At 36.7% G+C, this 26,330-nt stretch overlaps 1 protein-coding gene across 1 annotated transcript in view; it reads right to left on the reverse strand.

Annotated features, from left to right (window-relative positions):
* Positions 1–26,330, reverse strand: part of SYNE2 (spectrin repeat containing nuclear envelope protein 2) — a 3,814,665-nt gene that overhangs the window by 2,009,340 nt on the left and 1,778,995 nt on the right. The gene's annotated exons all lie outside the window — the stretch shown is intronic.

The raw sequence follows: 26,330 nt of genomic DNA on the forward strand, positions 1-26,330 counted from the left end.
AAATGATGTTGGAGGACAGCGAGAGAAGGTATGAGAATACTTGAGCCATACAAAGGAGATGAGGTAGCATTCGAGTCAGAAAGGAGTGGTCATGAAGTTCCAATCCTTGTAGCAAGCCTGCTTGAATGATAACACTGGATCATACACATGCAGTCATGCACATCAGGGACTAGACTTAGCTGGGGAGGGGTAACAGATTAACTTCTTTATATTTAGAAATGGCATTCACAACAGTCAGATGACTATCTATGCAGTGAGGGATGGACAGTTCATCAGCCTGGTTAGGGTCCTTTATTTGTTCACTGTTGATGGAATATGGTGCAGTGGTGAGGCATTTAAGTCCTTCAGCCTGTGAATGAACACCAGAAAACCCTACTCATTATTGCTGCATTGCTTAAGCTTGCTCCAGAGCTTCAGATCTGTTGTATAAGATGGGACATCGGGCCGGGCTATCATGCAACATCTCTACATACAGTCTTAGCGTGTCAATACGTGTCAAACATGGAGCATGTCAATACGTGTCAAACATGGGGCCTGGCTATCATGCAACTGTACCTACGGTCTTAGCATGTCAGTACATGCCAAACATGGGGCCTGGTTATCATACAACAGTACATGCAGTCTTAGCATGTTAGTACATGCCAAACATGGGGCTTTAATATCATACAACAGCAGTTCATGCAGTCTTAGCAAGCATATTAGTATATGGAAAAGACCACTTAGTAGCTGTCAACCATGCAAGTAATTCAGTTGTCAAGGTTCTTGACATCATCACTGGTTAGCCTGAGATTATTAACTTCACACTAAATAGGAAATCAGTCATGTTCCCTTCATATGCTATGCTCAACTAGTTGGAAGCATCATTCTTGTGATTCAGATGAAACTCTGATAGATTTGGACAGTCTTAAATGATATCTACACAGAGATATAAGAAGATTTGTTTCACTATAAAAATCATTCTTAACATGGCTGTCACAACTAAGATTATTTGTCCCTTACAAATTATCCTTTGTGACTCTGAAGAGGAAGTGTTTTGTCACTTAACAGGATATTTGTCTATTTACTGCCAGTAGGAAGTGAAAGCCTGAGTGTTCCTTTAAAGATGTAAAGTGAATTGGGTAAATTAAGGCACAACCCCCTATGTTAAATGTGCATTATGACAGCAGGATTCTGTCTGCATTGGTGTATGTATATACACACACACACACACACACACACACACACACACACATATATATATATATATATATATATATATATATATATATATAATTGTAGTACACCTGCATGGATGTGGCTGCCCTGATGTGCATAGAAATGCACTCCATCTGCAGGATTGTGTTTTAATGGGCAGAGAAGTGCACTGCACCCACAGGAGTGCAGCTGCCTTGTTGAGTACCAAAGTGTACTGCACCCACAGAACAGTGGCTACCTTGATGTACATAGCACTACACCTGCAGGATTGTGGTTGCCTTGGTGTGTACAGAACTGCACAAAAACCCACAGGACAGTGGCTACTTTGATGTACATAGTACTACACCAGTCGAATTGTGGCTGCCTTGGTGTGTACAGAAGTGCGCAAAAACCCACAGGATAGTGGCTACCTTGATGTACATAGTACTACACCAGCAGGACCATGGCTGCTTGGTGTGTGTAGAACTGCACAAAAATCCCCAGGACAGTGGCTATCTTGATGTATATAGCACTACACTTCAGCACTATGGCTACCTTGTTTTATATATCAGTATACCTGCAGGACTGTGTGCACAAGTGCACGGCATCTGTAGGACTGTGGTTGTCTTGATGTACATTGCACTACACCTGCAGGATTGTGGCTGCCTTGGTATGTACAGAAGTGCACAAAAACCCACAGGACAGTGGCTGTTTTGATGTATATAACACTACACCTGCAGGATTGTTAAAGAAGTAAACTATACCTGTAGAGCTGTGGCTGCCTTAATGTGTATAGAGGTGCACTGCACTCACTGGGCTTTGACTACCTTTAAGTATATAACACTACACCGCAGGACTATAGCTGCCTTCATGCATGTAGAAGCGCAGTACATATACAGGACTGTAGCTGCCATGATGTGTGTAGAAGTACAATACACATACTGGAGTGTGGATGGCTGCCATGATGTGTACACTACACCTCTAGGATTGTTATCTGCCTCGATGAGTAGAGAAATACACTACACCTGCAAGCCTGTGGCTGCCTTGATGTGTGCAGAGGTGTACCACACCTGCATGACAATGGCTTCTTTAATGTGTACAGAAGCGCACTACACCTCAGGATTGTGGCTCTCCGGATGTATATGCAAGACTTTTTTGTTGATTCCTACATGCTTATATGGCTAAGATAAGCAACTGCTTAGGAATGTTGAAATTCCCAAGTAGTCTTGATATATGACAACAAAGAAGGTATTACTCAAAATACTTGAAAAGCCTCTTGTGCAGCTGAGGAAAAAAAAGTCTCAGATAACCATATTTTCTTTTTTTTTTCCAAAATCTCTTTATTTCAATTTTCTTTTTTCAAATAATAACAATACGGTAACTCAAAAACACAAATAAACAATACAAATACCTATCTAAAGAAAACAGACAACAATCTCGTTCTGAGAAAATTACATATATATATATATATATATATATATATATATATATATATATACATAATATATACACAAGAAGTCACTACTTCGTCAAGTAAAGTATGAGAATTCTTATGTTCATTTGGTCTCATAAGGGATAGTTAGAATGGGGATAGTCTATATATAAAGTAAAAATAGAAATGTAACCATTTATTTGTATGTTTAGGGAAAATATCTAGTTACACATATACTAAGAAAAGAGAGAAGATGCAAGAAATTTCCATATTTTCTTAACAATGTGCCAACTAAGACATCCTGTTATGAAACAAATTAAAAGTCCCTGCCCCATGCACAGATTTGACAAAGGCAGATGTCAACTTAGCTACACGAGGTTGAGACAGGGTTGTAAATGTATAGGGCTGGTTGCCTGTACAGGAAATCTGTAAATTAGGATATTGTCGATGACGGAAAGAAAGGTTAAGATATTCGGAATGCAAGTGAGGTGTGAAGGCGCACATAATGTAAGCAACTCTACCTCTCCAAAAATAAAAATTACATGGAAGTCACATGCAACTGCAGAATGCATGTTGGGGAGGGGAAATATGCATGCCTAGGCTTTTTTGGCTTTGCATTAGGGGAAACGGGTATAGAAATGCCAGATGACTGACAGACAGGTATGCAGATGCCCGTGTGACAACATGCGTATATTGGTTTTATCTCTTGCATACTGATGCAGCACATCCTGCAAGGTGCTTCAGTAAGGCAAAGCCTTTACTTCTTTCATATAGTTATGTGCAGGATTGTGGTCGTTGATTATTTGCATTATGCTTATAGTTGGTGCCACTGAGGCAGTTTACAGTGAGAGCTGGCGATACAATTGCAGATAAAGTATTAGAAGTACTCATTTTCTTAACAATTGTGATGCTTTCAAATAGGACAAACTGAAAAGTTATCCCACCATTAAATTAAGTTCTCATTACACTAAGCTTACTAGAGGAGGACAGAAATCAAACCACAAGTATTGTGACTGCGTTGTCACCACTTCTGCTGTTAACAGATAAGAAGTTAACTATAACGGCATCAGCATGGGTTGATGGGGGAGGTACTTCCCATCTGATAAACACATATAGAAACTCTGTGCATTTTCTTTTAAAGCACTGCAGTTGCGGAAGTATTCATTTCCAACAGTACCGCACTATAAAGGCATTGGTTCTACTGGAGTTTGTGTCTAAGACATACAGTGCTACAAGGGAATAAGAAAGAAAGGGAAGCACAACATTGATGGTTTTTATTTTTTGTTTCATAGTGGGTGTACTCTGTAACATTGCTAAATGAACACATGATATGTTGGACTGTTTGAAAATATACGAGATCGCACTACAGTGGGGAAAACGGGGCATCAAAAACACACAGCACTCTCTATCCGCACTTTTGTAACATAAGTCAAACTCACTTTACTCCAAACGGTATGTACTCCACAACTACAAAGCTAAATCTTTAACCTTAACCTGTAACAAATACTCCCTGTAGTTGTACTTGGCAACTGTACAAACATAATCAAAGACACTAAATAAAATATGTCCTACATTACTGTTTTGTCTGTAATACTACTGCCCACCACAGCCCTCTTAATTTTGCATACTCGCCACACCACAAAGAGCTACCTTTTTGTTTGCCACAATCACATATAAACAAATTCATTCACACTCAAAATGAAGAAAAAAATCTATAAAACACTACACTTTTAATTACCAATAAACAAACACAGAGTGGAGAGCACTCTGTTAACATTGAGTGAAAAAAATTCCACTACTATAAGAATATGGGAACAAGTCCTACATGGGATCCTGAGTACCCCGGTGAGTCATACTCAGACTGAGAGATACATTCCCACTACAGTCTGTCAAACTCGGACTGGATGGTAGGCTTTCAACTTAAGAGGTTCATTTAAGTCTATGAGTAAATACCTGAAAAGAAGCTAGTACTACAAAAATAGGCAAGAAACAACAAAGATCTTAACAAAAAGCTGCATCACAACAGCCACCTTATTAATATGCATCACAAAACAAAAACAAAGAAATATACACAAGCTGATTAGCTAATGTCAAAATTCAGTCTACAATAAAAACACAAAAGCAACTGAACAGCAGGCAAGGATAACAGAGCAGAGGTGACTCCAGTCGTTGCCTTTGTCATCTTATACTGCAAGGCACTCGTGAAGTTGTGCAACTATGTTTACACAAGAAGCATGTGAATAATTCCTGAAATAAATGAAAGCATGTTATTCAAGACAGTTACTGCAGCCACATCATTAGCTTGAAAGAGAAGTGTCAGTACAGCAAGAAATAACTTGTAAACATTAACTGTACATGAAAAACACTGCAAAGTGTGCACACCTATATAATTCTAAAAGAGTATTTGTATTAGTGAAGTACCTTAAGGTCATTTTCAACATACGACCCTTGCACTGCACAACAGAAAGATCAATATTCATGCCGGCACAGGCATGAATATTTAGTAGTTTAACTGCGCTGTCAGGAAATCTCGGGGGGGTAGGCGTGGTTTGGGAGGGACTTGCTACTGCGCATCCTGCGAGGTACTTCACTAATACAAAGCCTGCTTTTTAGATCCAAGCAAAATGTGTCTTTGTTCACTTAAATTACAGTTTAACTCCTGCCATTTATTTGAACCTTAGAAACAACTTGGGAAAACATTTTGAAAAGAAGCATGCATCTCCAAGCTTCTATAATTCAAGAAAAACTGCAGCACAGGATACCTGAATTACAGTTTAACAGCAGTTGTTTATCTGGATCTAACATGACAGGAAGCATGCACCTTACGGAAAGGCAAGGACTGGGAAATGAATTCTGGCTCCAGTTTATTATTTTCTGCCAGCAATAATACCTAAGAACTAGTAAATTGTTATCGGTATTAAAATATTTACAGCAATATCAGAAATAGTAGATTTATTCACAAAATTAAGTCTTCAGCATTTAGTGTCTGCAGCCATGTTCACGTTCTCATATTACATAAAAACAATAACTTTAGCCTCTGAACTACTTAAGCTAAACACCTTAGTACTGAGTATTTTACTATATCTTAATAGCAGCTTTAGCAATGTATGAGATCACAGAACCAATAAAAAAGTCACAATCAGGAAAAATAAACAAAATTATCTCATCAGATAAGACCTAAAATCAGACTGTATCAGATACTTCCTTAATTCTGCTACACACCAAACTGTAAAACAAGACTATTAAAACTTAATAAAAGCAATGATGATCTGCAACTTTACTAATATTAACTGACATGCGGATAATTCTTAGCCTACAAAGTTCAAATAAACCCAGTAATTAATCCAGCACAATATAATGAAAAATCATGTTGAAAAATTAGTAATGGCAAACAAAGACAAAATTAACTTGAATCATGAATAGAAAAAGCAGCAAATTCAGGAAGGAAAGAAAAAACACTTGATCATACCTGAGGAAATCCAGTCTATCCCACTTGAGCAAGCTACATAACAGATGTACAAGAAAATAACATACCAGATTTCAGTGATATTATATAACGTGTAATATTCAGTACAGACAGGAATTTAAGGCAGAAAAGAGGAAAATGCTAAGCAAGGGGTAGGAAGGAATGTAAGGAAAACAAACCAAGGAAAATAAAATAATGGTACTTACAATTACAGAGCGGCTCAAGTGATTTAGAGGGGTATAAATATGTTAGCAAGCGGTAAAAGCTACAACCAAAGTGACAGGCTGGTTCTCTTTTTTATATTATGCATCCAAAATGTTTCATATTCCTTTTACCACATTAAGGATGTTGTATTACATCATAATGATGCAGCTAACGTGAATGTTAAGGCTACTATTTTTGCCAGTTGCAAACTACAAAATCCACTATAACTGCTGTCAGCCAATGACTATAAAGACTATAGAAAGGGGGCCCCTATATTAAAGCCTGTGTGCAAGACCAACCTGGCTACAGAGCTGTTAGCGGCAATTGTTGAGATGACAAATGCTAAAGCAAAAAACAAAGTTAATGTAAGTAAATAAAAATGTAAAAAGCCTAAAGCATCTGGAAAAATAAGCAGGAAGGAAAAGAGGAATACCCATAACAAGTGTGCAACAAGTTGGTTAACAGAAAGAGGAACGAATGAAAATGAAAGGAGAACTGTAACTTATGTTATATATGAGAGGTACAAATAAAATCAACTTAGTAAATCACAAAAATCATCATATAAGCACTCTAAAACAATTTGTTTAAACCATGGTACTGGTGTTACAAGAATGAAATGGAAAACAACTGGAATACTGGTATAAAAGTGTACAGTAGACGCTGACAGTTTCAATCCACATACAAAGATTCTATTATATGCATGGAAACCTAAGTATGCGAACTCTTCTAAGCATGTCCTCTCTGCAGGCATTATAAACCTCATAAAATAAACATATATACTAATGATATATAATGCCTCCTAATGGACATTTAGCTAGAGCATACTGATGCAAAAATTGGTTTATCCAAGAAAACAAGCTTAAAATAACTTAGAAATTCCATTAAAAATGTTCACATGCACGCTGTGCTTATCTTTTGCAGGCAAAAAAACATATTACAAAGGCATTAATACTATGGTGGTAAAACTTTACATCAGTCTGCCTATTGGGTTGATACGTTAAAGCAATCTGTACTAACAAGGAATGGGATATTTATAGATTTATAACTAGTTATTAGACATGCAGTCCAGATGACAGTTAAGGAGCCTAGCCTAAATTCCCAGTTTCTCCTAAACACTATCTGGTTAAGTGACTTGTTCAAGGTCAGACAGTACGCAAATGAAGGTGGAAAGATTCAAACCTGTAACCTTGACAGGTCAGAGTTTTAGCCATCTGGGTTAACTGCCAGATTTAATTATCATATCAAGATATATATCCAAGACTGAAGCTTGAGGAGTCAAACATTGCCATGAGTGATGGAAAAGAACATCACACATTCCTTTTCATTATGTGGTCTGTAATATTTTGTTTTATTTATTTTAATGAATGTTTTTTTCTCCTGCTCTGCTTTCCTAAATGTAAGACACAGCTCTTCACCATTTAATTTCAGAATCAGGGAAAACTACCCCAGATCACAAACACTTTTTAAATACTGGTACTATTGGTATAAAATGTAAAACGATAAAAGAAAATGAATTTACATGCATTTTTGGAAGCAAAAGAAGTCTGCAACTACAACAGCTGCCACCATTTATTGACTGTAATCTACCATCTTTTTCTCACAAACAACCCACAAGTTTTTTGTTTTTTTTGGGGGGGGGGGGCTGAAAGTCTGTGCAAAAAAGCAAAGGCATCTGGTTTGGTCACTGAGCATGATACAGACTCCTTTTTCAGTTAAATTTTGTGCGTTTATGCTTTAATTTGCAGCTTCCACATCATACCTTTCAACTGTCCAGATGTTTACCTCATATTTTTGTCTTTTATTCATAAAATGTGTGGTTTTCTAGAAAATCATTGAGGATTGAAGTCACTAAATAATGACAGACTTTTGAGTTTCAGATTTTATATTATTCAGAAAATGCATATGAAGACAACACCTTTTATTATAGTAACTTCCTAAGTTTGCAAGAGCAAAATTAAAAAAAATGTCTCATCATTAATTTGGCTTTGTCCAGATTTCCTGTAATAAGAAGTTGAGAGGTATGTTCCAAATAAAAGAAAGCTAGTAAAATGGCTTGTCAATATAGCTAAAGAATTCTACAAAAACCTTCCAACAACACTAAAATCTGACCCCAAACAATTTTGGCACACAATAAACCAAATACTTCAACCCGGTAACCCTACCTCACCCAACCCTTAGCCAGATAAGTCACCAGTAGAAACTGCCAACACCTTCAATACTTACTTCATTGAATCCATATCCAAACTCTTTAATCCCAGCAACTCCACTATAAATACGCTCAAATGTTCAGTTTCCTCCTCGACCACTACCTTTATAAATAATGTCTCCCTCAAGCCTGTGTCCACTGCTTTCATCAGAACCCTGCTCTCTAAACTGAAACCTTGCTCAGTTTCTGCTGACAACATCCCATCATACTTCCTCCAAATAGCTGCACATTCACTACCTGTGCCCATCTCTATCATTATACATCGATCTTATCTGAATCAAATGTACCATCTATCTGGAAACAGTTCTATACCCTACCTATACATAAAGGAATTAACTCCAGTGAAATCTCAAATTTTAGACCTACAGCAATCCTCTCTCCTATGTCTAAGATACTAGAAAAATGCATACATATACAAGTCATGCAACATCTCTCTCAGGGAAACATACTAACTCCTACTCAACATGGCTTTAGACCAAAACACAACATATATACTGCTCTCCTGTCCTTTCTCAATACTATTTTTTCTGGCCAGAGGTGACCACAAACTTATCCCCTGTCTCTTCCTGGATCTCTCAAAGGCCTTTGATACTGTCCCCACCCTCTACTACTAAACCAACTGTCTAACCTGAATTTCTCCCCAGCTACAATAGCATATCTTACTGATAGACTCCAGTCAGTGAAATGGGATACTGCTCTAACCTCTCCCCTTCCAATAAAAATGGGAGTCCCTCAAGGATCCATCCTAGGGCCATTACATTATAACATTTTCACCAACTTACTCCACACCTCCTGCCCACACTCATCTATTATCCAATATGCAGATGACTCAACAGTGATAACAATAGCTAACTCACCCTCTGAACTCTTATCCACTACCCAATCTTCCTTTAATTCAGTGGAAACATGGCTCTCAATCAACTTATCCTCAATTCAAAAAAAAAAAAAAAACTACTACTCTTACTCCCCAAAACACTCAATCACGTGAGGTACTCCTTTTCTATCCTTTCCCTCAACAATACCCCTACAGAAATAGAGTCTAGTACAAAACTCCTTGGTGTAACAATAGATGATCAATTAAAATTTGATCTTCACATAAATAACTGTATTAGTAAAACTCTCTACAAACTAGGTTTATTATACAGAAACAAAACATTTCTCACTCAAGAAGCCAGAGTTGCTCTTGCTCATACTTACCTTCTTCCCTGCTTAACTTACTGCTCACAAATCCTCACTAATCTTAACTCCTCTTTTCTCACAAGGCTATAGTCTACTTACAACAAAATAGCTAGATTTGCTACTCAGCAATCCTACAAATCCCATCACTGTCTCTCTCTGAAGTGCTTGAACTGGCTTGAACTGCCTCACCTCCTGCTCCTGTATCAGTCCCAAACCATATACTTTATTCTCTATCAGCCTTCTTATTGCCCAGCCTTACACTCTGTTATCTCCCATTATGTTCCCACAAGAAACCTACTCAGCTCCCCCCAAGACTTATTAAGTGTCTAGAAGCCCAAGTCTAAAGCAGGGTGCAGCCTATACAGCTACCACCCCACTATCACATGGAACAGACTCCCCCTAGAAATTCGAGCACTCACACATCCCAAACAATTTAAACTAACCTTAAAAGAATATTTTAAAGGACAATGGATCTGCCATTGATCCAACCCTCCTTGATGCATACCAACTTCCCCCGTTTCACTTGGACCCCCACTACTATCCTTTACTAAATGGTCTAAATTTTCTCTATTGTTTATGATTTGTATTCCTGCATTACCTGTAAAAATGTTGTTTAACTAAGTATTTAACTAAGTATTTTTTTGCTGCTATATATTTGTTTGTACATGTACCATTACTTTCTGTAATATTGCATATAATAATAATATTAACTGTAAAAACTGGAGCTTTTCTCCCCCGGCCTCTGCTGAAAAAGGGCTTTGGCTCAGTCAGACATTCCTGGTCAACAAATTTAAAATAAATAAATTAAAATAAAAATAAATAAATATTCAAAATTTGAGGGTGGGGGATGAAACTGTGTAAAATCTGATTTCTAGTGCTCTGACTGCATTGATAAACTCATTGTACACTTTACTTAAAAAATACTAATCATTCAAGTAGCAGCCACAAACTGTTAGAAAGCCACAAGTAAACTAAGAAAACACCTTATTAGTAAAAGCTTTCACGATGAACTACACACTACACAGTTTCTTAAAGTATTAAACATACCATTCTATGTATTTTAACAACATACAAGATACAAGTTAAATTAAAAATGCCACAGATACAGTAAAACAAACACACAATAACTGACACAGCTGTTTAAATATACATAATGCAACTAGTAGTATAAACTTGTTGTTTAAATGCAGGGATTAGTAAATTTGATTACAGCCATAGCTACTTTATCTGGCAACCATGCGCAGTGCTTCCCAAAACTGGCAACCCTTCCCCAATTCTAAGCTGAAGAAAAAAAAAAGTCTTCTGAATTAAGGACTAAACAAACAAGCTTTTCTGTGCTAAAACTGTAGCAAACCACTTGCTACAAATGTAACAAGTGGCTTGCTAAATTGCTAATGGCTTGCTAAATTGCACTTCAGCCATGACCACAAATACATTATCAGGATTTATTTAAGAATGTCAGTGGGGTCTATGTTAGATAGACGAACGTTTAAATGTTCGAATCTCTAAAGGTCGACCTTTACAACTCGAACACTTAAGTGTTCGAATATCTAATAAAACAAAATAAAAAAAAAAAGAAGTAAAATGAAAGGGTTTTAGCAGGGGGGCAAGCCGCCCTGCACCCCCCACACCCCCTGCTACTTAAATATACCAACTCCGAGATCGCACTTCAGTGCACTACAGTGAGGAAACGGGAAATTTCCCATTCCCTACACTGCAGCGAGATCTTGAAGTTGGCATATTTAAGTAGCGGGAGGTGTGGGGGGTGCAGGGGGCTTGCCCCTGCTTACACCCTTTAGTTTGTTTTTTTTTTTTGTTGTTTTTTTTTTCTAATTTTTAAAAATATTCAAACATTTAAATGTTCGATCTCTAAAGGTCGACCTTTAGAGATTCGAACATTTAAGCGTTCGTCTATCTAACATAGACCCTGCCAGTGTTGTAACTCCACCTGATTGACATTTGCTAATCACACCCCGACACCTTGTACCCAATGCAGCTTCATTATTCTCCCCACCTTAGCTACATCTCTGAATCTGACGTAAGGTAAGAAGGCACTGGTTCTCTTTGTGGTTAAAGTATATTATACTACAGGTTACTGGTGAGTTTTTAATGATTTGAGAAATAATTGTGTACAAAAATAGAAACTTGTTCTAAAAAAGTACAATATCCCACATTAATAAACCACTATTTAAGTAAGTATTCATTTTTATTGTGCCTATGTGATTTGTTTTGTTCTGATGTGTGAAAAAAATACTGCAATAATAAAACTTGATGCTGAAAAATATTTTGGAAATTAAGTCAGTTTTTTATTGTTGTTCCTCCGGCTTAATCCAAGTGAGCAAATTTCACCCCTGTTCAAGACTTCATCAACTATGACTGTTCTAACCATTTCTAGGTATTCCATTGCTGCAACTAATTTTCGGGGAATACTTTTTCTGAATGAGATTATCTGTTGTTAACTTTTGTTTATTGCTCATCCTTAATACCATTACCATGAAATTACACTCTGTTACCAACTGCACTGATCCCTAATAGAGACTGAGTGAAGCTTTATAATTTTCTTTGAATTCTTTAATACAGTACACTGTTACATGTTTAACTGGGTGAGATGACCCCCACAGGTCTTTTTCAGGCCCTGCATGAATCAATTAAGGCTTATTAAATGAAAATCACCATTCAGGCTGGTAAATGTAGGAAAATGATAGTATCTCACTAACTTATTTACTTTTTTTTTTTTTATTATCATTTGTTGACAGGAGTAGAGCACCGATCCAGGTGGACCTATTTCAGGTTTAGTCTGAGAAAAGCAATTTCAAAATAACACAACATAAAGAAGTAGTTTATAGTGCAGATAAAGAGCACAAATACTTTCTTTATTTTACATTTGTTGACTGAGATAGTCTAACTGGATGTATGTCCATTTTCAGTAGAGTCCCGGGGAGATAAGCTCCACGAGATTACTAGACTACTAACATACAGATACTAGTTGTTATACAGTTAAATACTACAAATTTTAAACAGTTCAGGGATCTTCACAGTTTATACAAAAAACATGTTACAAGCATTAGATAAGATATTTTAGACTTTATGTACAAGACTTCATTAGTAACTAGAAAGTAATTGTTAAACAATTGTTTCAACATTTCAGCAATGCTCACAGTTTAAACAATACTTGTTGCCTGCCATTAGATAGGATGCTTTAGAATTATATGCAGAATAATTTAACTAGGTATTTTAAATTACCTCTATTAGGATAAGATATGTTTTGCAAGGATAGGCCTTTATCTAAAAAGACACAGATAGAGCAGGAATTAGGTCTTAAGAGAGGGTATCTGGGATATAGTATGAGATTAGTCTGGATTTGTACAGGGACATAACCAATGTGTTTTAAGAAAGAGTTTCAGATTGTGTTTAAAAAGTGTAAATGAAGACAGGGATGTAAGTTCATGGGGGAGCTGGTTCCAATACTTTCCAACTGCATTTGAGAACAGAGCATCTCCTGTCATGTTATTAGATTTACATGTTGATACTAGTAGTTTATTAGATTAGCGTAAAGTTGAAAGGTTCTTATATTGGGTAATGAGAACAGCAAGTATTGGGGTATTGGTAGGTTGGAAAAGGGTTTTGTGCGCAATGGTGAGTTGTTTAAAGTGAATCTGATTCAGAAGCTCTAACCAGCCTAATTGTTTCAGGTTATGGCAGTGATGGGTCCTAAAAGAGGAAGCAGTAGCAAATCTGGCAAGCTATTGTAAGCATTGACTAGCTTGTTAAGGTTATTTTTTTGACAAGTTAGTATATATGGAAGAAGCATAGAGAAGTGTGGAGATAAGGTGAGAATAGGCAATAGTGGTTCTGGCTAGTGGGGAGAGACAGGGTTTTATCCTATAGAGGGAGCCTATTTTCCTGTTGACAGTTTTTGTGGTATTGTTGATATGAGTTTCAAAGTTCAGGTTGTTATCAATGGTTACCCCTAGAAGTTTAGCTGTTGGATCAGGAGATATGAGTGTACCATTACTGGATAAGACTGAAAAGTTAATTGGGAGTGATTTATGGATAGGAGTGAAGAGGAGGAGTTTGGTTTTTTTTGGGGTTCAAGAGGAGGCAACGTTGTAGAAACCAATTTTCTGTTTTATTGAACATTGACTGAGTTAGAGTCTGTAGTTGGGATTGAGATTTAGCTGAGCAGATTATTGTCGAATCATCTGCATATTGTACACGGTTAGTTAAAGGAATAGCTAGGTTGAGGTCATTGATAAATATTGAGAAAAGGAGGGGGCCCAATATAGAGCCCTGAGGAAGACCTAGGGTATCTGGGAGATGGGATGACAGATTGTTGTCCCATAGCACTGCCTGCTGTCTATTATCAAGGTAGGACTGGAACCATTTTATAGTCTTTGTGTCCAGAGAGAAGGATTTTAGAATATTGAGAAGTAAGTGGTGGTTGACCATGTTGAATGCTTTTAAAAGGTCAATGAAAAGTGCTGAAGAGAGAAGATTGTTATTACGGTTTTTATTGATGCTGTCAGTGAAGGATAGGAGTGCAGTTGTTGTACTGTGGAAAGGCTTGAAGCCATGTTGAGATTTGGCCAGTAAATTGTTCTGGAGAAGGTGGTCTAGTAACTGTCTGTGGATGCACTTTTCCATTATTTTAGCTAATGGGAAAAGTAGTGCTATGTGACGATAGTTAGAATATTCTCTGGAGTTTCCACCCTTGTGTAGGGGGATAATGTAGGAGAGTTTCCAGATGGTGGGAATAGTGCTTTCTTGTATGGTTCTATTTATCAGCAATGATACAGGATAAGCTATGACTTTGGCTGCCTTTTGCAGGTATTCAGCAGGTAGCTGGTCAGCTGAGGGGGTAGTAGGTTTTAGTTTACTTAAGAGGTTGCAGATGAGGGAAGTTGGGACAGGTTGCAGGTTTAGAGTTGGGAGAGAGTTAGTAGTATTGGTTGGAAGGACAGAGCTATCGGCTGCTAGTTGATTAGCAAGTGTTTGGATGGTCTCAGTGAAGAAGGTATTAAAAGCATTAGCAGTTTGCTTTGGATTGTCGGAATTTGATCCTATAGGGGGTGGTGTTGCAGATTGGCCTGGTTGAAGTAACCTGTTTATGCTAGCCATGAACTTTTGTGGATTATTTTGGTTGGTCTGTTGGAGGAGGAAGTAAATTTTTTTTTATCTACGAGTATAGCTTTCTTAGTCTCATTTCTTTTTTGCCTGAATTGTTGTTGGTCTACAGGGTTTTTAGTTGTTCTCCATAGTGCCCAAACTTTATTTCTCTGTTGAATTTTCTGCCAGGTTTTCTTTGTAAGCCATCGGGCGGGTTTAGATTTAATTTTGATGGAACACTTTGGTGCATGGTGGTTAAGGATTGTTACGAATTTCGAGTTAAAGTAGTTTGTTGCTTCATCAAGTGGGATATTTGGGGTAGAGGGAACATGAATTTGTGGTTCTGAGCTTGTTTTATGCCCTGGTCCTGGGTTAGGATGAATGTCCCCATCTAGTAAGGAGAGGTGTAATAGTTTGTTTAAGGGATTGTGGAGGTTAAAGTAATGGTGAAGAGGTTTTTTAGGTTTTAGATAGTTGTATTTGATATGGTTCAGTCTGTGATATTTAGCAGGTAAATAGCTAGGTAAAGATGTTATATTTATGTGTTCTGGGGAGTTAATTAGAGGTATAGTACTTGTTTGTGTATTAGGGAAGTTCAGATGTAAATATTTTGACTGTTCATATGAGGTTAGCAGGTAGGTTGCTGTTAGAGAAAGTAGGAAAAAGACAATGATTAGGAGCTTTAGCTGGATTTGGAAAGGTCGTGTTTGCATAGTGATTAATAAGCTTACTGGTGTACTTTAAAGGGGAGGAGTTATACTAGGGGTGATTAGAGAGAGGTGTATGCAGAATGTTAACAAGATGACTATTGTGATTGGATTAGAGAGGAAGAGGGTGTGGTGAGGATGTATAAGCATAGGAGCAGTAGGGGTGTGTGGGAATTGGGGGTAGGGTAGGGGAGCGGAATAAGCCCGCAGGGCGAACGGAGCGGGTAGAGACAAGAGAGGTAAGGAGCTGAAAAGAACAATCAGTTGAAGTAGGGATTACAGTAGGTAGGTAGCCCTAAATCCTGGAATAAAGTTAAAAGAGTAGATAATAGAGCTATTTGGAGGGTGTGTGAGAGCTAACCATAAAAATAAATAGATGTTATGGGCTACAGTTTAATAGCAAGCCTGTGGATAAACAGTATATAGCAAAGGTGTAGTACAGGTCAGGAGAAGGGTTCAAGGCCTGCAAGGGGCAAGTCTGACACCTGGTGGCCCAAATTAATTTATTGACAGCAGGGTAAAAAGGAGGGAGTTTAGGTTCCCAATGCAAGAAAAGGAGTAGTGGTTCCGAGTGTCTTTAAATGGTGGAAAAAGTAGATTAGACTGGTTACAGAGTGGGGAGGGAGTAAAGCTGCTGGTTTTCCTAGCTAGCGTTTTAAAGCCACCTAGATCTAATAATAAGTTATAGGCTATACTGGCCGTGATGATTTAGACACATACTTTCATGCTCCCTTTACTGAGAAAGTATAGGGATAGGTTGCTCAACTGTGGAGAGTGAAGGGAGTTTGGACAGGGTCCTTGTTCTTCAGGTTGTTAGTTTCTGTGTCCTAGAGCAGTGTACTCAGATTGGAGAGCTGGGATTGTTTTAGGAGGAAAAGAGAGAGAAAAATAGACTGTATTAATTTTATGAAAGCACAAAATTAATTGGATTGGTGTTTCAGAGCAGGGTTTGTAAACTGAAAGGGCACACTGAGTGTATGCTCCAAACCTGGCCATGAGAAAGCAGCCAAGACCTATATTAATATAGAATCAATCATATCAGCAGAAAGAGTTGATCCTGACAAAACTATGAAAAAAAGCAAAGTAATAAAAATTTGAGTAAAATAGGAGATTCTGCAATAGGGATTACTGTGATTATGGGTACACAGAACAGACAAGAAGGGGCTGGAATTTACTAGAGAAAGCTGTCAAAGGAACCAAGGTATGAGGAACAAATAATTAGAGAAGGAAAGGTAATAGAATGGGAAGAAGCCAAGAAGATATTTGGATTGTAGGCTAGTGATTGCCTTCCCTGTCAGAGACTGGTATCAGAATGTAGACAAAGGAAAAAGGGATAGGGAAATCTTAAATGAAAGACCTGTACTGGTTGAGTTTTTAACTGAATCTAGAATGGAAGCTGCTGTTAAAAAGGGATAATTAGTAGGGCATATAAAATATTGCGCAACTATAAGTATCAATCAGAACAGGTCAGAAAAGAGATTAGATATGCAATTCACAAAGAAACAATGGGAGGACATAGGTATGGAACCAAATGTACAGCAACTGTAAACGACCAAACATTCCAAAAATCTGCTGTGTAGTAGCAATAAAGGCTGTCCTCCGCCTTTTTATATATACAAAATAGATCGACACTGAACAAATAGTGAAACCACTTTAATGCTCGAAAAAATAAAATTACTTAGTGGTATATATAATTGTACAGGATGTTAGAAGAATTTTAGTCATTATTACTATGTGCTTTTAGTCTCCATATGTGTTTTCAGCCAATATTATATATCATTATTTTTTTTTTTTTTATATATAGCTCTACATCAATTGTATAGATGAATTATGGACTATACCACATTGTAATTTGTTTTTCGAGAGTCTATATAGTTAATTTATTATTTTACTTATTAAGCGCAAATGAGAGCCAATAGAATGGAGTGGAAGGTTATTTAAATGGATGTTTTAAGAACAGTTGATTCTGATGAAGTCTCAGTGGGTTGAGATGAAAGCACGCTAAATCTGTTTGTGACATATATATGGCTCCTAAATATGCAACAAAGTCTAGAAGAGTTAAGATTTTTGCCTGGCAGTCTTTGCATAAGCACTTTTATACCCCAAGCAGACTACAAAGAATTTTTCTACAGGTAGGTGGCGAATGTTGGAGGCAAGATGGGGAAGAAACTGCAAACATAAGTTTTGGGAATGTAATAAGTTAGCAGACTTTAAAAATTCCCTACAGAGTATTCTGTCAGGAAAACTGGGTGAGCAAATGGGTGTAACTAAGGAAATTATTTTTTTGAGCTGGGATCTGAATTGCCTGAACACAGTAAGGTCTTGTTAAGTTTAATTCTGTGGCTGCCAAAAAAGCAATTACTAGAAAGTGGAAATCAAAATCTAATCTAACTATACTTGAAGTAGTGAATACTGTAATAGTAATTACATGTAATCTTTCAGCTTTTCCCGGTTAGGGGTCGCCACAGCGGATTACCTGTCTGCTCATGATTGGCTGTGGAGTTTTACAGTGTCGAGTTGCCAGCTCGGCGCCCAACCTTCCACAGACGGCACACACATGCACACACTCAAACCTAGGGCCAATTTAGTGTGTCCAATCCACCTACAGCATGTCTTTGGGATGTGGGAGGAAACTGGAACACCCGGAGAAAACCCACGTGACCACAGGGAGGACATGCAGACTATGCACAGAAGGCACCCCAGCTGAGGATCGAACCAGAGAACCTCTTGCTGTGAGGTAGCAACGCTAACTGCTGCACCACCGCGGCCACCCTTACAATATCATAGCTATATGCAGGTTAATCTGAAATTATGTACAAAAACTCAGCCAGATATGCTAGCAGAAATAACAGTGTCTAATTTCTTTACACCAGTAACAGCTGAGAACTGTGTGTGTGTGTGTGTGTGTGTGTGTGTGTGTGTGTGTGTGTGTGTGTGTGTGTGTGTGCCTTCCACGGAAGGTTGGGCACCGGGCTGGCAACTCGACACTGTAAAACTCCACTGTCAATCATGAGCAGACAGGTGATCCGCTGTGGCGATCCCTAACCGGGAAAAGTCAAAAGAAGAAGAAGAAGTAACAGCTGAGAACAACAGCTTTTTATCATAATGGCTATACTATCCATACTATCTTGGAACATAGTACTGAGTTATACGAAGAAATGCAATGTGCAAATAGCAATGCAGGAGACACATTTGGAAAGAAAAGAGCAATGAATTTGACAAAGGAAGAATTTCAGGATGGGTATTCAACAGGATATCAAGGACAAGAGAAAGGGGGAGTGATTAAATTAATCGGTAGAGGTGCACCAGTAGTGATAGAAGAGAAAAAAACAACAATCGTAGACTGTGGTAGTAAGGGGCTATAAGCAGGAGAGAAGGATTATGTTGGGGTGTATTCATAGGATCTATGTTAAATCACTGAATGCTTAAAAAAGCGAATGATGATTTATCGAACCCATGTAAGTGAAAGCTTACAAGCTCAAATGCTTAGAACAGTGATTTTTTTTCCAAGGGAAAAGAAAATCGCTGTTCCACAAAACAAAAAACAAAAAAAAATTTTAAACATTACATGAAGTGTGGGGCTTCACCCTCAATATCCCCCGATATGGTGGGCTGCACCCCCCCACACACCCCCTACTTAAATATACCAACTCCGAGATCGCATTACAGTCATGAAAATGGCAAAGTAATGTAAACGGCCAAGCGATTTCTTTCCCAGGGAAAGAATTTGCTTATATGCCGTTTCACTATTTTGCCTTTTCGTGATTTCAAGTTCAATCAAGATGCATTCTAAAGAATGCATCTTCGATCATTTTGTAGGAACCCTACTCATATTCTACCAAAAATGAAATTATGGATCTTTAGAAGTTTTTGGGGCATATAATCACCTTTCAGTAGAGAATATTACTTATAGGTGGGGGCTGGAACTTGATTGATGTATCAGGTAGACCTAGAAGGGAAAATATGACAAAAGAGGGTAAATCTCAGAAGAAATTTATAAAAATATGTGGTGTGGAAGATGTGAATTTAGCAGTAGGACCTTGGACAGAATTTACATATTATTCTCCAAGGTACAATAACTAGGCTAAATTAGATGGAAATTATATTTCACAAGGAACAACTGCAATTAATTGAAAGCTTCAACATGCATCCAGTAATTATTTCAGACCATGCAACAATACAAAACTAGGACAAAAATGCAGAGTAATGAATTAAGTATAAAACACTGGTGTTTTCCCACCTACCTGTTAAAAAGATAGGAATTTAAGGAATGGGTAGTGGAAATTATTTGAGAGTTATTGGGGAAGATAGAAATATCTTTAGAAATTATAGTTACTGAGTGGGATAAAATGAAAATTTAATTTAAAAACATGGTAGAAAAGAAATAGATATGGTTAACAAGTAATAGGAATTACTTAGAAGGGAAAACAAAGTTTAAGTATTGCAGAGTAAAGGGAATAAAGTAGGTCAAGAAGAGGCACAGATTTAGAGTGCTAAAGAGAAAATAATTGAGTATCTGACTAAGATGCCTGAGCTTAGAAAGACTAATGTTAAGCAACTATTTTTTTTTTTTTTGGTAATAACTCCAGAGCACAAAAACATTTAGTACAACAACTTAGGCAGCAGAAAATAGAAAGGTTTGTTGCCAAGCTTAGGGATTCTGTAATAGGAAAATAACCAGAGATCCCATAGAGGTTTTAGAAATATTTTGGAAATTTTATGAAAATGTGTATAAAGCAGAGAAATATGGAAATCAATAAAGAGAATAAATAGAAATATTTATGGAACACTTATTTATGCCAAGGTTAGAAGTAGGTGAGACCCACCAACTAACAGTTAAGACAGGTGAGGATGAGATAAAAATGGTTAAGTGTAATCAATCTTCAGGAAAGTCTCCAGGAACAGATAGTATTCCTGCCGAATTTTGGAAGTTAGGAAGGAAGAGAAGGGAAGAAAGTGATAAAGATTTGGAAGAATGTATTTAATGGTATTTTAAAAGGAAGGGGAGGACCAACATTTTGGAAGAAAGCTGTGATGTCTGTATTGCCTAAGGATAGCAAAGACCCATAAGGCCCAGCTTCATACAGACCTATTTCAATTTTAAATCATGATTATAAAGTGTTTATGTCTATAGTAGCAAAAAATATGGCAAAGGTGTTGCCAAAAGTGATAGATACGGATCAATGTAGTTTTATGGAGGGGAGGTAAACCTTCTACAACTTTAATAGAACAATAATCCAGTTGTAAGCAGAATATAAGAAAATACTACTGCTGTTGGTGGATCCTGATACAGAAAAAGCATTTGACTAGGTACGCTGGGGTTTTATGAGTAGGGAAATGGAAGCATTTGCATTTCCTGATATAGGAAGGATTAACAGCAAGTGTGAGGGTCCCTCTTTAATAAGTTATGTCTGAACAGAGGAGCCAGGCAGGGGTGTTTTCTCTCCCTTTGTCATTTGCTTTGTATTTAGAGCCAATGGCAAAGAAAATAAGCCACCTAAAAATGCAAGGATATAATTGGTATGGTAATGAAGAAAAGTTGGCTTTACTTGAAGATGATATTACTTTGCACTAGATAACCCCAGAAAAGGAGAGCTCAGTGTTGGGGATCATTTTGAGACAGTTTCAAGTCTTTTCAGGATCTAAAACTAATGGAGATAAAACAAAGACTATAGCCATAAATTATGTATCTAACATGAATTGGTTCAGCAATATGGGGAGAAAATAAGATTAAAGTTTTATGAGTATTATTTAAAAAGGATAAACAAATAAGGAATACACAGTAGGTACAAAAAGCTTTTGTTTAATAAAACGTAAAGCTTTCAAGAAACTGCTCTTTCTCAATGCATAAAAAAGCTAAGTGAATGGTCAGCTAAAAAATACGCACTATCCAATCAACAACAAGAATCAATTGAACAATAAAATTAAATCATAGACTAACAAATTCTTACCATTCCCACCCAGCAATGTAAACAAGACAATAATACAAAACAGCCTGGCAAACAACATACATACAGAAATAAAAAATATATATTCATAAAGATTATTTTTTCATAGAAAATAATTTTATAAAGACAATCAAATACATTCAGATTTATATTTTAGTAACGGTTTCAAACTATTCTGAAAATTCAACCGTGGGGTGACAGATGCTTGAAAATAATCAATCCACTTACATTCTGCAAGTTCAGTCTGAAATTTAACATCACCACCCCATATTCTTATATTTAGTACCTGAATTACTCTAGACTTAAAAGAATGCTTAAGAATATTTTAAGCTCTAGCCCCTTTTTTGTACATAAGAAAGAGAGAAATCTTAAACAAGTACTATGTTATAAGGATATGCCACATCATAATACATTATTTATAAATAGTAGAGGGACACATCCATGCCATCATTGCAGTTTTTGCAATATTATTAATACTTATTTAATTTTTGAACATCCAATTTCTAAAGTTAATTTTGAATTTAGAACTTATGCCACTTGTCAAAGTAAGAATGTGATTTATTTAGCTAACTGCGTTGCCTGTTCTAGTTTTATATAGGTAAAACTAATTTAAAGTTGAAGCAGCACATATGTTCACATTTGTCTGAGATTCGTAGAGGGGTGGAAAATAATGCATTATTTAAACATATACAATCAATGGGACCTGAGCATTCTTTTAAGTTTAGAGTAATTCAGGTAATAAATATAGGAATAAGAGGTGCTGATGTTAAACTTCAAACTGAACTTGCAGAATGCAAGTGGATTGATTATTTTCAAGCATCTGTCACCCCGGGGATGAATTTTCAGAACAGTTTGAAACCAGTACTTTAATATAAATCTGAATATATTTGATTGTCTTTATAAAAATATTTTCGGTGAAAAAATAATCTTTATGAATATATATTTTTATTTTTGTATGTATGTTGTTTACCAGGCTGTTTTGTATTATTGTCTTGTTTACATTGCTGGGTGGGAATGGTAAGAATTTGTTAGTCTATGACATCATTTTATTGTTTAATTGATTCTTGTTGTTGATTGGATAGTTTGTATTTTTATAGGTGACCATTCACTTAGTTTTTTTATGCATTGAGAAAGAGCAGTCGCGTGAAAGCTTTGCATTTTATTAAACAAGAGTTTTTTGTACCCACGGTGTATTCCTTATTTGTTTATGCTTTGTTGGTCTTTTTTTGGTAAGGAATACTTCACTTCCAAGACGTGGTTTTGTTTTACTGTGTATTATTTAAAAAGGTTTCTGTTATGGCAACTGAGAAATTGGAAGCTATTGTTTATGGATATGGATAAGATATAGGCAGTGAAAATGTTTAATTTTATATATAGGGCAGGTATATTTTTATTATCTAGAGGAGGAGTTGTGTATAATCATTAATAAAGAGCTGAAATAATTTATTTTGGAGTGGAAGAGGGCAAAAGTTCAGTGGGATAAGATGATCCTTCCAAAAGAACAAGGTGGTTTAGGATTACCTGATTTGAAGAGATATTTTAGAGTTAGACATGGCTCGTAAACAAAACACAAGCAGAAGATTATAATTCAAAATGGAAAGGGATGATAAAGATGAGGAGGAAGATAATGCAAGGGGGTCCAAGAAATAAACTGAGTGGAACTTCAGGTGCAAATCCTTAAGGAAAACTATAACAGCCATGCAGAATATTACAGTCATAAAGTAACACAGAGTATTCTAATAATTAAGCCAACATGAGAATGGAGAAAGGAGCTTTTGCCAATAGGGTAACTTCAAGTAAGGGTACATAAAATAGGCAAGAGGGGCCTGTAATTTACTCCAGAAAACTGGCAAAGGAACCAAGTTATTGGGACCAAAAAACTAGAGAGGGAAAGGTAATACAGTGAGATGAAGCTAAGAAGATATTTGGACTGCAGACTAAGGAATGCCTTCTGTACCAGGGATGATGTTAGAGTGTAAACAAAGAGAAGGGGATATGGGAATCTTAAGAGACAGACCTGCTATGGTGGGTTTTTCGTCGAATCTAAACCAGAAGCTGATGTTAAAAAAAGGGATAATTAGTAGGGCGTATAAAATATTGGATGATAACCGTAAGAATCAATCAGAGGAGTTTAGAAAAGATTAGAAAGAAAGAGTGGAAAAGCAATTTACAAGAGAACAACTGGAGGACATATGCATGGTTCACAAGTATGCAACAAAATCCAGAAGCTTTAGAAGGTTTATTGTCTTTGCTTGGAAGTGTTTGCATGGTATTTTTATATCCCAAGCAGACTTCATGGAATTTTTCCTCAGATAGACAGTAAATGTTGGAGGTGTAATGGGGAAGAAAGAGGTAACTGGGAATATGTGTTTTGGGAGTGTAATGATTTGACAGATTTTAAAAATTTCCTACAGAGTACTCTGTCAGAAATATTGGGTGAGCAAATGACTACAACTAAGGATATGATTTTTTTGAGCTGGGTCACAGGACGTGAATTACCTATACAGAATAAAGCCTTATTAAGTTTAATTCTGTTGGCTGCCATATGAAAATGGAAATCAAAGCCAAAACCAACTGTACTTCAAGCACTGAACATTATAGAAGAGATAAAAGTCCTGGAAGAGGGATCTTTAGAAAAGACAAGGAGAAAATTACATACAAATAAATGGATACTGTGGGACCAATACATGCAGAATACATGTTCAGGAGGAGAAGGAGTGAGGTTTAAGGTAAGGCAGGAATTAGACAATTTATATAATGTTGGACTGATGATACTTACAAAAAAAAAAAAAAAAGATATGTGATGTATAAATGGAAAAAAATAATATGGTTTGATTTATTTTCTGTTAATGTAGGTTTGCCGATGTCTTAAGTGATCATTTAATAAAGGTACTAAATAAGGAATATATAATTCTGCTTACAACGTTATTGTAGGTTAATTTGAGCTACAGTGACAGAATGATAAAGTGGGAGGTGGAAAAAGAGCAGTAAATGGCATAAACTAGGGGGAGTTGTGAGTCGTGAAGGTGGGGAAGTTGTTCAGAATGGGATAATGCATGAGGGTACAGGACAGAGAGAGAGAAAGGTGGAGGTTAATCTAGTACAGATGTCTTAATGTTAATTTATGAAATGAATACAGCGTAGTAAGGCTTAGTGCACATACTGGAGTTATGGAGTTAAGTAATAGCTGGAAAGAAAAGCATTTATAAGTAGTTCTTGCAAACTTTTATGAGCTGATGTCCAGAATTGGGGAAGTAGGTGACATCTCTTAGATTTGCAAGAAGTGATTACCATTACTGATATACTGTGGTCTGTAGAAGGGAGTTTTGTGAATGAGGTGGAGAGGGAGAGATAATTTTGATCTATGGGCGTAGGATATAGTTCTTTGACAGTTTTGTCTGGATAAGAAAATTAAAGAGTCTTGGTCTAAGAATTAAGATGATTTCAAAAATAATTCTGCATGGTAGTCATACTGCTTTTAGCTAATTAATTTTTAGTAATATTATTGTATATCACTTGTTTCCAACAGAATTTCATTTGCAGTCATGGCTGTTCAAGTGTGACTGATTTTCTCTCTCACCTGGCATTTCACTTGCTCTGTCAAACTTTCCTTTCCTCCATAAGATTTTTGAAAGGCTTTTCCATCATCAGTGCATCTCATTTCATATACTTTGCCTTTATTGCCTATCCTTTAGTGTGATTTGGTGGGTCCCACTGTCACTGAACGTAACCTAACCCTGCCTTGTATTTGTAAAATGCTAATTCATACATGTGAAGAGTTGCTCAATAGCAGTATGTCTCTGCTACAAAAATCTGAATGATTAAACTGATGCTAGAATAACACACTTTGCATTTCTAAGAAGAATCTTATAACTTTAAGCATCTCTGCAGTACTCAGATAACTTAAGCTATCCTCCTGTTACTTCCTATAGTAGGGTTTACAAATTAAAGGACGGTGCTATCCTGCTATATGGAATTTTACCCCCTGTTAATTAGCACAATATTTATGCAGTATGAGGAAACATATATGGCCACAGATCCATACTTTCTGTAGTTGGTATCACATTTTTTTTCAAAAGTGGCATAATATAAACTGAGTGACAATGGCTTGTAGTTTTATACAATGCTGAGTATACTGTTGTTATTTCTAGGTTTGTTCTATCTGTTCCTTATCTTGCTGTATGCTTCTTAAAACATATTTATTTTATTTTATTCTAAATGTGTTAAACAGGGTAGAGCACTCATCACACTGCAACCATTTCAGACTCAGCCCAGGAGCCAACTAGGCTAAAAAGTCAATAACCTTCACTGATATATAAATATAGCTTCTCTAAATGCAAAAAAATAAGTTCTTAAATACTTACACAGACTCATTAATGGTGTCTAGTAGCTGGCAGTTCAGTATGTGTGTGTGTGTGTGTGTGTGTGTGTGTGTGTGTGTGTGTGTGTGTGTGTGTGCGTGTGTGCGTGTGTGTGTGTATACATACATATATACATTTATATACACATAATATATAATTATTTGTTTTCATCTTTGCTTTCCTTTGTATTTGTGATTCTAACCTTTGGCCCCATTTTAATTGCTGAAATCAAGATTGATAATTTATGGATGCCCCTCATTCACAACACAGAGGGCCTGATTGCAAAAGACTTGCTCTCAGTTTAAGTAACCACTTACACTGAGAACAGGATGAGAGCGGGTCTTTTGGAATCTGGTCCGTGTAGCAAGCCTTTTTATAGATAGACCTTATACCTTAGTAAGTCACTTACATTGACAGCAGGCGTTTTGCAATCAGGGCAGACTTAACACTGACAACAATTCTTTTAGATTCTGGGCCAGAGTGTAAAGGTTCTTCTGCCACCCTGTTACTCTGCATTTAACATCAGTGAAATAAGAAGAGATGGCCAA

The sequence above is a fragment of the Protopterus annectens genome, chromosome 6.part0 (assembly GCF_019279795.1).
Source record: "Protopterus annectens isolate FY-2018-M chromosome 6.part0, PAN1.0, whole genome shotgun sequence".
NCBI classification, from domain to species: domain Eukaryota; kingdom Metazoa; phylum Chordata; order Ceratodontiformes; family Protopteridae; genus Protopterus; species Protopterus annectens.